The sequence below is a fragment of the Vidua chalybeata genome, chromosome 16, assembly GCF_026979565.1.
Source record: "Vidua chalybeata isolate OUT-0048 chromosome 16, bVidCha1 merged haplotype, whole genome shotgun sequence".
NCBI lineage: Eukaryota > Metazoa > Chordata > Aves > Passeriformes > Viduidae > Vidua > Vidua chalybeata.
The window spans coordinates 3040287-3053752 of NC_071545.1; the positions used below are offsets into that span (position 1 = coordinate 3040287).

Here is a 13466-nt window from a genome sequence, read left to right on the forward strand (position 1 = left end):
AAAAGTAGCTTATTGCTGACAGACAAACCAAAATTCCTTGGCTCGTTTATGAACTCCTTCAGTTCATTCATGAATAACTGAACTGGATTTTTTTTCCCCAATTAAATTCCCTTTTAATTATTACAGGAGTTTAGGAGCTGGTGAGCTTCACTGTGCCTAAAGCCAAGTTTGAGTCCTTTCTGCAGTGTTCTGTCTGAACTGGATCACTCTTATTGCCAGCTTTGAATGTTCTCCTTCAAGGCTTGTCCACTGCAGCAGGTTAGAAGCCACCTGGGCTAACCTGGAGGATGCCCTTACTGGCTGCAGGCTACCAAACCTTGCTGCTCCACCTGACAGTGTCTCACAGTGCTTCTGGGGATTCTTTGGCACCTGCAGGGTTGATGTGCATGTTCCTACCTCTTGTGCTCCTCTTCGTCATCAACAGGAGTGACTCTTAGTACTGGAATCAAGGTGACACCAGTAGCTGACACCCAGCCCTGGGGGTAGGACACAAACAAAGACCCCAAATGGCACCATGACATCCAGCTCACATTCCTTGGGGCTCATTTTTTCCTTCTGGCACCCCTCCCCTGTTAAGCAGAACCTGGACATTTAAATGAAAGTCCCTGCTCAAAACCCAGGTGCCCCAGAATTACAGATCAACAACTAAAAGGTAACTTGTGCAATTTGGATTCAGGCTCTTCCAGGCCTGCATTCCAACAGTGAAGGTTTGGTCACACCCTTGGCCACTGCTCTCCGTATTTGACTGCTTTATAAGAGTCCTTGTGTGCCTCTTGGAAATAAATCTGCCCAGTTTTGAAATTCTGAAGCAATATTATTTCATCTCTTGCCAAGAGTGGATTGGAAAATGATAAGACACTTTCAGGCTACATAAGAGATATTTTGGGAGTTTTATCTTACTTCTTTCATGACATTTTTATTCCTTCCATATGAAACACACACATATATGTATGTTAAAAGCACCTTTTTGTGTTGAAGTAAACTGGGGAGAAAGAAGCTATTTTGTAAGTGACATTTCCTAAATATTTTGGAAATCATAGCTTGCTTGCTTTACATATACTCTTTTTTTTTTTTTTTTTTGGCCAATTCCCTCAATGAGTAATGAGTTCACCAAAATGAAAATTGCCATTTTGATTTGAGTGGATTTTCTGGGTAAAATACAATTGAAAGTAAGTATTTCTTTATGGGATAGCCATGAAATCCTAGTTATATCTCATTTCCAATCCTCCACCTCCTCCTGGCACTGCAAGCACACACATTCCCTGTGGCTAGAGCCAGGAATGATCAATTGCAATTAATCTGGACAGACAATGAAGGGCCTGAGTTTTGATGTGATTTCCTTGTGCTCTGCTGGGCAGCAGCTCCTGTGCCTGTGAGTGGTCTGGGGTACCACCATCTTCCCAGATCAGCATTTTGGCTCCTCTCCCTCCTTGTCTCCTGCTCCCCAGCCCCAGGTGGACTTGTTGATGATGTCTGTGAAGGGAATTATCTGTCCTGATTTGGGCTGAATAACCTACGGGCAAGGATAGTGGGGCTTGGCTTTATTTTTGAACCTCTTCCATGGGCTTAAACCCCCAATCCCTGCAGGCCTGCAGCCCATGGCACATCCAGCACCTGAGCAGGTGCACGGAACTGCCAGGCCAAAGCCACCTCTGTGTCCCTCCTTGCCACGGGTGTGATCCCACACAATGATTTCTGTGCTGTCTGCTGCTGCCTGAGGGTGACAGAAGCATCAAAAGACCTTCCACCCAGTTTGAGGTTTTTGAACTTCGTTGAGTGGATTATAGGAAATTGAAGTTGCGACATAGCTGCTTGTTAATAGAAGTTGTTTGGTTCTTTGGGGGATTTTTTTTTTTTGGGAAGTGAAAGGTTTGCACTCCAAAAAATGTCAATATTTTTTTTTGCAGGTCAGCAGCACCATTCCCAGTTTGGCATCCACTCTGGGGGCATCTGCACTCCAAGCATTTTGCACCAACACTCCCACGGTGTGTGAGGAAGGGCTCTGCTGAGGCTGGGTGCTCAGAGCAGCCCTCACTGCTCTCCCTGGGGCACAAAGCTGGGCCAGCTGCACACCAGGAGCTGCAGGTTAGAGAGGAACAGGGGGAGATATTTCTGTAGCAGCTCTGGTGAACAGACCCTGCTGTACCATCCCCACTTCTCCTATCCACAGGATCCCCCACACACATGTGCAGCTGGGGGTGAAAACCTGATCAGCTGCTGGTACCCAGGAACTGGTTTGCTCCCCAGCAAGGGGCTGCAGGTCCAGCCATCCACCCTGGAAAGGCATTTCCCAAGGGGAATCCCCGTCCTTTCCCTCCTGGCAGTTCCCTCTCTGGCTCCTGGCCAGGCCACCTGCGTTTGAAACTCCGTGGGACTTCACTTGGGTTTCTGTGTTATTAATCCTCCCCAGAAGAAATCCCAGGCCTTTCTGGACCTCTTCCCTGTTTGCTAGGACAGCTGCCAGGGCTGTGCTGCTGCTTCATGTCAGCACAGGAGGCACTACAAAGCCCGTGTACTTCCAGAGGGCAAGGGGAGCTCTGTTTTCACTGGTCAAGGCTGCAATCTGATGCTCTCTGCCGTGCTTGCCGGGTACTGGGATGCCTTCTTGGCCCAAACACTGAACAAAGCAGGTTGGAATCAAATCATCTGTCCAGGGAACCAATGATCCTGATAAAAACAGACCTCTGTGCTCCTGGTGTGTCCTGGCTGTCCTCACAAAAGTGTCAGGCAAGGCACACAGGCTGTAACACCAGCATTTCCCTGCTTGGATTATAATCCATATTCAGTGAAGCCCCAGTTTAACACTTGATGACACAGGATCAGTGCTCCAAGGAGTGTTGCATACAAATGTGCATGCAGGAGGGCATGCAGCAGGAGATGAGGTGTTGAACAATTCTGTCCAGTACCTGAGGGCCATTGTGCACCACTCCTGGCTGGTGCAGACCCAGCAGCCTGGCTGGAAGCAAGCAGGTGTGTGGCTCACCAGGCCTTGAAGCAGTTTTAGCAAGCTGCAGCAGTGAAAGTGCTGCATTCACATGCTGATGGATATCTATTTCATTGGGTCTTTAACCATGATTTGTGGCAAGATCACAGTTTCTCATGGGTTTCAAGTAGGGAGGAAATTCCAGTTTCCAGCAGAGAAGAATGAAGCAAATTCATGTAATCACATGTTCACCTTAGACATAACAAGCACCAGGAAAGAGCTCTCCTTCAGCTGGTCCTCAGAGGCCACATTTCAAATAGAAGTATTCCCTGAAGAGGGAGAAAACAAACAAGGTTTTTGGGCTAGATGATGTGCTCCAGGCCAGGAATGGTGGGTGCTCAACATTGAACTGCTGCCATGCACCATCTCATGCTTGAGCAGTCAGAACCTGGCCTTAAGTCACCTTATTCCATCTATTTTAGGCTAGGAGGACTCAGTGCACTGAAGGAGAACCACTCTGGCTGGTGATGGCAGCAAGGTACGTGTAGGCTTTATCAACAGGGTAGATTTTATCCAGCTCTGCAGATTCCTGCAGCTTGGGTAAAAGAATCCTGAGTCTGGGAGCTGGGCAGGGAAGCACTGGGGAACAAGAATTTGGGATGGGGTTAGCAGTGCTGTCTGCAAGAGTGTTCTACAGGAGCAAGAAGTCACGTTTCAGTGACAGAGCTTTGCTTTTCTTGCAAAATGCACATACTATTGGCAGGAGGCAAAGAATGAGCAGGGGTGGGTCAGATTCCTACTCCAGCTCCAGAGCGTTCCTCCCGGGAGATGCTGAAGGGCCCTGCGAGTGCATTACTGGATGCTTCTTTTCCTTGTTTATGTGGTAGAGACATCTGAAAATAATTTGTGCCTGCTAAGCTTTGCGGACAGTCAGGGTTCTGCGTGTGATTTGGTCTCCACCTCAGCCAGGACTAGCTGGGGCTGCTCTGCGTTTGCTCATTAGCTAACGAGACATGATATGGTTAGCAGGGCTCTCTGGGGGCTGCCTTCGACGTGTGGCTGCCGTGGGCACGCGCAGGGCTGGGCGCGGTACCTATGAGCTCAGCTCGGCTGGATCGCGCAGGTTGGCGGGGAAGATGCAGTAAGATGGGAAAGGAACATCATCCCCCCCGGTTATTACTAACATTGAAAGCATCTGGAGCTGTGGGTTGAGGACCCCGCTCAAGAGGGATGTGCATCCTGCAGGCCTCGCTGGAGCTCCAGCAAAGCTCTGCGTGAGCAATACATGCTGACTGATGCTCCGTGGAGGATGGATGGAGAAATCTTCTGCAGCAGTCCCAGGACAAAGGAGAGGATGGCTGAGCAATCGAGGTGGGAGGATGCCCTCCAGAAGGGAAAAGTGTTTAAACTGGGAGGAAAGAAACAGCTTAGGGGAGGGATGATGCGCTAACCACATGGCTGGAAGAGGAGGTGTGAAGACTTGGTGGGAAACACGGCACTAAGCGGAGGGGAATGGGTGAAACAGCAAGAAAGACTGAGGGGACCGGGAGCATCGCAGCCCAGTGCGCGGGAGGCTTAGTGGGGAAGGCTCCCGCGGGGGGCATCGGGGCCAGGGCTTGGCAGCTCAGCGGTGCCCAGCCAAGGGGACTCCCGGCACGGGAATCGCCGCAGCTGCCCGCGGGCACGGCAGCGATCCCAGCACCCGCAGGGCCGATGCTGACGTGAGCCGGCGCTCAACCCCGCCACCCCAGCCCAGCGGCGGGGCTAAAGGGCGCTGCCCACCGCCGAGGCAGCGGGGAAGGCGGGGGCCGCGGGCGGGCCGGTGGCTTCCGCCCGGCGCGGCGCATTCCTACCCCGTGAGTCAGGGCGGCGCGGCGGGATGCGGCGTCCCGCGGCCCCGGGCGCTGGCAGCTCCCCGCCGGGACTCTCAGCGCCGAGCGCCGCTCGGCTCCCGGCTGCTATTTGCATGCCGAGGCTGTGAATGGCGTGCCCGCCCGGCCGGCCCCTGGCACGGGGGAGGAGTCTCCGCGCCCTCCGCGGGCCGAGCTCGGCGGCGCCGGTCCCTTAAGCCGCGCTGGGGGGGGCGGCTCGAGCCGAGCGGCCGCTGCGCTTCGCCCGCCTGCACGGTGAGTGCGGGGCCGGGGGGACGAGGGGGGGCTGGCCGGGAGGGGCGTCCCGCGGGGGCCGTTCCCTGCCCCGCCGAGGTACCGGCACCGCGCCGCTCAGCCGGGCGGGGTACGAGCCTCGCCGGGGGCAGGTGCCGCCCCCGACCCCCGTGTCTGGATGCCGGGAGCTTGGCGGTCTCAGTGCTTTCGGCTGTAGGTGGAGGTGCGCGTTCAGCCGATCCCGGTCCACCCCGTCTCCACGCTTTCCCACCCGTCCCTCCCCTGATGCTGGCACCCGCGCTTTGGCAGCGACTTTGCGAGATGATCTGGTGGAAAATGTATGGCTTTTTACATGTTAAGGCTATTTTTCCTGCCGGGTCGAGTCTCTGAACTGAGTTCTCACACTGTGCACTGCTGGCACGAAGCAAGGGGATCACGGCAGCCTGACGCGAGCAAGACCAAAGCTTTTGCAGGACTGCACCCTCGGTGCCAAGTCCTTTTGGGCTCCTCAGCGAGCAGCCCCATCCTGCCACACTCATCCCTGCAGTGCCAAAGTGCCCAATGTATGTATTTTGCCCTGTGTTTTTCTCCAGTGCAACTCAGGAGAGGTGAGTGGCAGCACAGATGAGTTTTGTCTGGTGCTCGTCCTAGTGCCCCACTCGGTTCTGTGCCTGCTGCTTCTCTTGCACATTGGCTTCGTGGCGGGGTGCACGGTGCTGGTCAGAGATGTCTCCAAGCCGAGTCTTGGAGCAAGCAGGAAGTTGTTTCCTTTCTTCCTGTTTTTGTCCCCATGCCTGCTGATTTCCTCTGGGAAGAAAAGTGCATTCTGCAGTAAAGGGAAAAAATAGTCACACGTAACGGGAAGAGACAAGGCAGCAAAACTTCTGAATGAAGCATGGGACAAGGAAGGAGCACGGGGTGTTAACTGCAGTAACGCTAATAGGGCAGCAAGGACAAACAGCTGCCTGTGGGCTGTGACCATGGGGATAAAAACGGCCCACTTGGGACAAGCTGGGGAGCAGACCCTTGGAAGAATTGCATTTCCACTCCAGTGCATTGGAAGGATATTGCTTTCCAGCTGTTCCATCTCAGTGGTGCAGGTTTGCAGGAGGAGGCGATGACTCGTGTTAGATTGGTTGATATAGTTGGAAGAAAGAGGTGAACTTTAGATACTTCCTAAATGGACTTTATAAAAGGGCTTGTCTGCCTTTTTTTAACCCTCAGTTGCTCTAATAACAGCTATCATCTCTCCCTCCTACTGCATCCCTCATGTCCTTAAATCTTTGTGGCTGCTGCTGCTCAGCCCAGGTCTCCCCTGTCTGTGTGCAGGCTCTTGGGAGCCTCTGCCATTTCTGAGCTGGGATACTGCCAGCTTTCCAGGAGGTGCTGTGCATTTGGAACAGGTCCCCAGCTTTGTCCTGGCCTCTGTGCTCATTTGTCCTGAGCCCCCAGGAAGGCAGCAGCTCTGGCATGTGGACGTGTGTCCGTGCTGTTCCTGCTTCCGTGCGTTCCCATGAAAGGAGGTTGATGCTGTGCAGCGTAAAAGCGACTCCCACAAAACTAGTTCTGCTCTGGGACTTCCCATGACAGGTCTTTTTTTTTTTTTTTTTTTTTTAAGCAATCCACTTGCAAGAGATCTGCCTACAAACTGGCTTTTCAGGTTCTGGGGAAAGCCATGGGTTGGCCCTGGTCTCAGGAATGTCTTGCTCTGTGCTGGGTAGGCTTCAGCCAGGGGGATGAGCTTAGAGTGTGGAGAGAGCTGCTGGCCTGCAGAGCACAGCAGAAACTTCTCCAACAAGCTTGTCCTCTCTGTGTCTTGGTACTGAGACCATGTGGCCCCGATGTGTCACCTCAGGCAGGAGTTATGTCCCTCAGAGAGGGCCAGCACCTCGTCACTGGACTTGGCAGACAGCTCGTTTCACTTTCGCGGCAGGGACTGCGACGAGGCTGCAGCTGCGTGAGGTCGCCAGGCAGGAATAGGAATTCCTTTTGGGGTCATCAGTCCTGTTCCTCTGGAATCCAGCCCCGGAAAGTAGCCAGCAAGTCCCAACATGTTCTCTTGAAAGAGGCAGGGTCTGCTGAGTGTGGCATGATAGGACAGTTTATTCTGGGCACAGAGCCCTCACGCTCAGATATAATTAGTAAAGGTTTGATTCTCTTCAGTGTGTTGGATCTCTCTGCAGTGCAAACACAGCCTGGCTAGTGCTGAAGGCCTGAGATGGGCAACATAACCAGGATTAATGGCTTGTTTTCCTCTTCCATTCAGTGTGTCCAGCAGGAAGTTGAGCAGAGTGTGTGTTGTGTGAACCCCGTGTTGCTGGGCATGTGCCTGCCAAGCAGGACTGGCTGTGAGCTGAAGATCCTGACATTTCTTTATCTGTCACTCTACAGCTTTTATCCAGCAGACCAGTCTTTTGATAAGATTCTTCCCTTGTGGTTGCTGCCTTTCTTCCATAGCTATCTCTGGAGGCTTTGGCACCCCGTGGAGACCATGCATCTTTCTCAGAGTTTCCAGCATTAATTGTGGCCTGACATGACACCTCTATTAATTGCTGTTCCTGCAGCCACCAGCCTGTCGCCTGTATATGACACATTTCAATAGAAATACTTAAAACTCAAGGATGGATTCCTTCCTTAACATTTTCCCAGAGCTCAGATGTGGATTAGTTTCCTTTCTTTTCAGTTGAAGAGGTGCTGGACTCCAAGTTTAACATTTATCATCATCTAGTTGGAAGGAAAGGAAACATGAACTGTGCAGATCTCACACAGTTGCTGTGAGGTTGACTCCCAGCTGCTGGGTATGTACATGTTGGAGTTTTAAGGAACCCATGGAATGCATGTGTTGCCTGCCTGCTCAGGGAGCTGTGTTGCATCCTCTCTGCTGTGTGACAACATCTCGGTGTGTGCTGTGGGTGCTGCAGCCTGAATCTAATGGGATTTGTGTCTGGGTCGCGGGTAAAACATCCCAGTGCTGCTGGAAAGTAGGATGAGGATGGTTTCTTTCTACAGAGCAGGGTGTCCAGGGTTGTGCAGGCTTGTGCCTTGGTGGCAGGCTATTTTTTTTAGCCTTGTGGTTGATTGTTTTGTTTTCTTTTTGTTTGTTTTTGCCTTGTTCAGAACTAGCGGACCTGGATGGGCATCAGGTTGCTGACTCTGCTAGTGCTCAGTAACTCCCCTCTGAGAGAGTACCATGTAAAAGGGACAGTCTTAGCCCTGCAGCTTAGACCCAAGAGATTAGGCGGGCAACAGGCAAGATTTAACATTGGAAGGAAATGGATCTGTTTGGCAGCATTTCCCATGGTCATGCTGGCAGCTCTGTTTCCATGTCCTCGAAGAACCCCAGGCTAATTTGGTGTGTGATGTGTGCTCAGACCATCCAGGCCTGCTTGCACGGAGTTGTGGAGACCCTCCCTGCAGTGCAGCCTGAGGTGGGCAGGTCTTGCCTGCCAACCTCTCTGTTTTCCCAGGCAGAATGTCTGTGCCACTGGAAGTGAGGTTTCCACAGGGAGAAGTGGAAATGCGTCTCTGCTGAGGTTGCCTATTGTCATATCCTTGTTAGTTGAACTTCAGGGATTTCCGACTGTTTGTTCCTTTTTTTGGTCCTACCCCTCTTGCTGCTGTCCAGGACCAGTTGAAGCTTCAGATCGCACCTCTCATCCTTGTTTCAGTCCATGCTGCTTTAGGAATGAAGAGGTGATTTTTGTTTTTGTGGTTTTTTTTTTTTTTTGTTTTTTTTTTGGGTTTTTTTTTTTTTGTTTTGTTTTGTTTTTGTTTTTTTGTTTTTTTTTTAATGTGTGTTGGGATGATGCAACAAAGAGCAAATTAGCAGCTGAGTTTTTGACCAAATCATCCAAACTATGGTCAAATCCTTCTGAGTAACTGTGTCTGTTTCCCACTGGGTGAAGACAGAGAGTTTATTCTTCACATTTATCTTAGTGGTCAAATCTCCTAAAGCTATAAGAGTGCACGTTTCATTGCTTGTGTGCTCTACTTGCTGCAAATGTCAGATTGACATAGGGCTTGTTTCTGCTGTAATTTCCTTTGCATGCACTCTTCAACTATCTAGGTAAACAATTTATTTCAAATATAATTACAGCTCCTTTTTGCCTACCAAAGAAATGTTGGAAGTGTGGTGATACAGACCTGAGTAGCGGATATGTTCTTAAATTCTGGGGCCTTCAGCAACAAACAGACCTTGCCTTAGTAATCAGAGCATCTCTAAAGCACAGTGTTTATTAAAGGAAATGCAATTTCTTCTCAGTGAAGTCTGAGGTATCATTGCACAATACTTCCCTGGCACGGTAGAGCCTTCCCAGGGGGAGAAGAGATAGCAAGCCATGCCTGATCTTGCCTTTTCTGGAAAGCTTACCTTTGCCACCTCCTCCCCTTCCTGTTTCCACTCTGCTCAGAGCCAGCCCCTTGCTCTGCTGGTCAGCAGCAATCCCTGCTTTGAAGGTTTTCTTTCCTTTAAAAAGGAACAATCCCTATGAGGTCATCCTGAAACTGCACAGGACGCTGCATTTACAGTCCTTCGGGTCTGGCACTTACTTGGCTGTGGCTCAGTGAAAGTTGGAGCTGCTTGGATTTTAAAATCTGGAGGTCTCAAACAGCTGGGTGGACAAATGCAGCTTCTGTATTTTGGGAGTTACTGCTCTGTAGCAATCAGCACACGGGAGATTTGTTACTCTGTTGCTCAAATTCAAAGCCTTAAAGTGAACTGTAGAAAACTGTGAGTTGTTTTGCCAAAAAGAGTGTACCTTCCTTTTCCCTGGCTGTTCTAGGACTATCATTTCAGGGAGAGCAGTGGGCAAGAATGTGCCATTCACTCAGACTGAAGAAGTGTGGTTCACTTAGAATTTTAATTTTTTTTTTTTTTTCTAAACCAAGCTAGAATTATGATTACTTCTATTTGCATTATGAATGAGTTGTTTCACTGGGCACACGATGAATGTGCAGAGGTGTGCACACACCTGCAGAGCAGGACAAGCTCTTCCTGCAGCTATTTCCAGTTGGACACAGCAGGAGATGGTGTGTGCCTGGCCATCAAGCACGAGCCAGGGGAGAAATCAGAGCACCAGAGTGGCTCTCCTGAGTCCTTGGCTACATCAGCTAACGATGAGGGACAGCAGCCAAACCAGCTCTGCTCTGAATTCTTGGCTGTTTAATTGGTCCTTTGAAGGATCTCCCCCGGGCCTCGGCTGCTGTGGGCATTTTTTATTCTCTCACTTGTGCCCAGGTGAGCAGAACTGTGGTGGTGCTGGAGAAAGCAGGTGTGTGATGGGGATGCTCTGAGTTTCAAAGGAACATGCCAAGAAAGCTGTTCTGAGTGGCTCTGTGGCTTCCATCCGTCCTGAATATAAAGTCTGTCTTCTGGTGGCTCCAGCGTTTGTAATTGTTATTTCCTCTAAGATTTTTTTTAGGTTGCTATTCAGAGTGGTTTTATGTAACTTTCCATAGGAAATGTTGTCATTTGTGGCAGTTTTGATCTCTTTTGCCATTGAAATGTTTTTATTTAGCACAACAAACAGTGATTCTTAGCTGCTTTTAATACCCAGAGTCTTTGCTGTAGAGGATGATGAGTAGCTTTTGGTCTAACATAATTTTTGGTTTGGCCTATTGTGATCTTTTTAGGGGAGGTTGCTTTTCCATCAATTGTTTATTGATATTGTATTTTCTAAATGAACAATGTTGTAATCACTGAGACACATTACTTTACCAAGAAAATTGCTCTTGAGCTGGGTGCACGGACAGCAGCTGTTCCAAAATCAGCCAGAGCCAGTGTTTACTTCTGTCCTGAGTGTCATCCCAGCACTGTGTTCCCAGCTTGCCTTGTGTCCTGAACCCTTACAGTACTTGTGATGAATATGAGAGCTGGTAGAAAAAACTTCAAAATGCAGAATTTCAATGAAAATAATACCTTTTTCTTTTGTTCCCTGATATTTATCTTTTGTTTCCTAATGTGGGGTCATGGCTGCACTGACAAAAGCCTTTTTGTGACTCTCACCTTGCTTATAATTGAGGCAGTGACTGTGCCCATGGTACTTGTGGGTCAGCCAGAACTTAACCAGGCATCTGTTTCTAGTAATGGGAATAAATCTGGAGCAGGGTGCTCTAAGTCCCATTGAATCGTCCAAATGAGTTAAATGTGCACTGCAATAGTGTCTGTGATCACTCTTTCCTGAGGAAGGTGCAGATCGTGCAGAGCACTTTGACAGCTGTGTTTGAGGCTGCTTGGGACCCAAAGGGCTCTGCTGGCTCAGCCCAGGCACCACTGAGCCAACAGCAGCTGTGGTCACCTTCAACCAGGGTGCAGGAACAAGGCGTGCACAGATGATCCTTCCTCTGGTAGCTGGTAATGGGTCTCGTGGTGGAAACAGCTCCTGAGGAGCACCAGTGCTCTGCTGGCTTCCCTAAGGAATGGGAATGCTGCTCTCAGCTTGGTGTGCCATCACTGGAGCTGTTGGCAGGTATCTCATCATGCTGTGCCCTGATGGAGCTTGGAAGTGCCAGGCTGTGACCAGACTTTTAGGATGTGGCTGCTGGAAATGTGGCTGTTGGATGTGGTGGCAAAGCCACAGGGTGTGTTCACCGAGAAACATAAACAGGGTGAAGAGCCAAAGTGCTCCAGAAGGTTTTCCACTGCTCCCCCCTCGCTGTTGGTTGGTTTATGTGCAGGCTGCTGCCCTTGCTGGTATCTCAGTGGGTTGTAGATGGCTCTGGGCTGGGTTTGCTCTGGAAGGTGGGGTTGGAGATCGCTCATCGCCCGGGCCCTGCGTGTGCTTGGCTGGTGCTACAGACCTGCCTCTGTCATCTGGGCCACACGTGCTGAGGAGATGGAAAAGGCCCCTCTGCCCAGCCTGCTCTGCTTGGCTCCCTTCCACCTGCTTCCCTGTGGGTGCTCCAGGCCATGGGTGAGCAGGGGAAGCTCCTTCCTTGGGAGCCCCTCTGTGGAAGCTGCCCAGGTGTGAGGCTTGGCTCTCAGCTCTGGAGAAATCTGTGGATGGTTTGTGTGTTTTCCTATCTAATGACCCCACCAAAAAATTCACTCTGCCTCTGGTGGTGCAGTAGTGTTTTATTCCTGTTGCACTCAACATCTGCACCGAGGGTGCTTCTCAGAAGATTATTTAGAGACACTGAACCCACCACCTCCCTGGGATAATTGTTGGCTTCCCACAGTGCTACAAATCTGAGCTTTGGCCATGTTTTCAACAATCACTTCAAATTATTCTGCCTTGAGAAGCAGTCCAGTCATCTGGCTCCAGCTGCTCCGTTGGTTCCTGCGTCTTCCCCTTTCCTTCTGCTGGCACAAGTGTTTGTGGAGCCATGTGGGAAGGAGCTGGGGCTGGAACGAGCCATTTTCTCTGCTGAGCTCATGTGGGTCGGTTCCCAGTGTGGATCACCCAACAGCTGTGGGGATGCTGGTGCCAGCAGGAGGAGGAGGGCAGCACCCTTGGCTTGTATCTCTTTCAAGTGTCCGAGACATCTTTTTAGCTTGAATTTTGAGCATTGGTTTCCGAGTTCTTGTTACTATTTTGCCCCTTTGTCTGCTGCAACAAAAGGACCTTGAAGATCAGCCTGTTGCTTGTGAGTGTTTGCATGTTGCAGTTGGGGGTCATCTTTTAACCTGTATTTGAAGGAGTTCAACTACAGATCTGGGGACTAGCAGAAATCAGAAGAGTTTTTGAGCTTCCTGTTTTTCCTCTCTTTCCTATATGAGGGCACCACACCTTCAGGTCCCAGGTGAAGCTACTTTGAAAGCTTTTAATGCTGGTGTTCAAGTAGGAACTAATTCTTGTTTGATTTCCATCATAACCTTCATGTTTTTCTGAAAACCAAGAAAATCAGTTGCTCAAAGGGATATCAGGTTTCCTTTCTTGATCGTGGGATTGGCTCACGTACATTCAGACTTCACTGGCGGATGTTTTCATTACCTGTACTTAAAACCCTCTGTCTCTGTATGCAGCTGAACCTTTTCCAAGTTCAGTGGGTCCCAGCTGAAGCTTTGCACTCCTGCTGGGCCTCTTTGAATACCATCCCTCTACAGGGCTTTGCATGAAATACCAACCCAATGTAGCTTCCCATTTCCTGTCTAGGGGTCTGCCTGGCCTCTTCCAAACCACTTTCAGCTGGTATTTCTCAGTTAATTCAATTAAGTGGTTCATGGTGAGATCCCCGGTGGGAATGGAGTAGGACAGTTTCACACAGGCAGGGGATGACAGCTCAGGGTTGTATTTGATGTCTCACCTGAGCTGCTGTCATGCTGAGCCATCACTGAAGTGGCTGGTCCTACCCTTCCTCTTGGGGTTGCACAGGGCTTATCTGAAATTGTCTGAGTTTCTTCAGGATGCCAGATCAACAGGAAATAATTTACTAGGATTAGTTTGTGCTGGTAAAACACCTTGTAGTGGCTCAGTGGAGTAAGGCAAGCCTGCTCCGTG

General features: G+C 50.2%; 1 protein-coding gene across 1 annotated transcript in view; it reads left to right on the plus strand.

The window, feature by feature from the left end:
- The first annotated feature begins 4894 nt into the window (after positions 1-4894).
- Positions 4895-13466, plus strand: part of RHBDF1 (rhomboid 5 homolog 1) — a 34326-nt gene continuing 25754 nt past the window's right edge. Inside the window, exon 1 of the mRNA XM_053957768.1 lies at positions 4895-5049. The gene's annotated coding sequence lies outside the window, so the exon portion shown is untranslated. The remainder of the gene's footprint in view (positions 5050-13466) is intronic.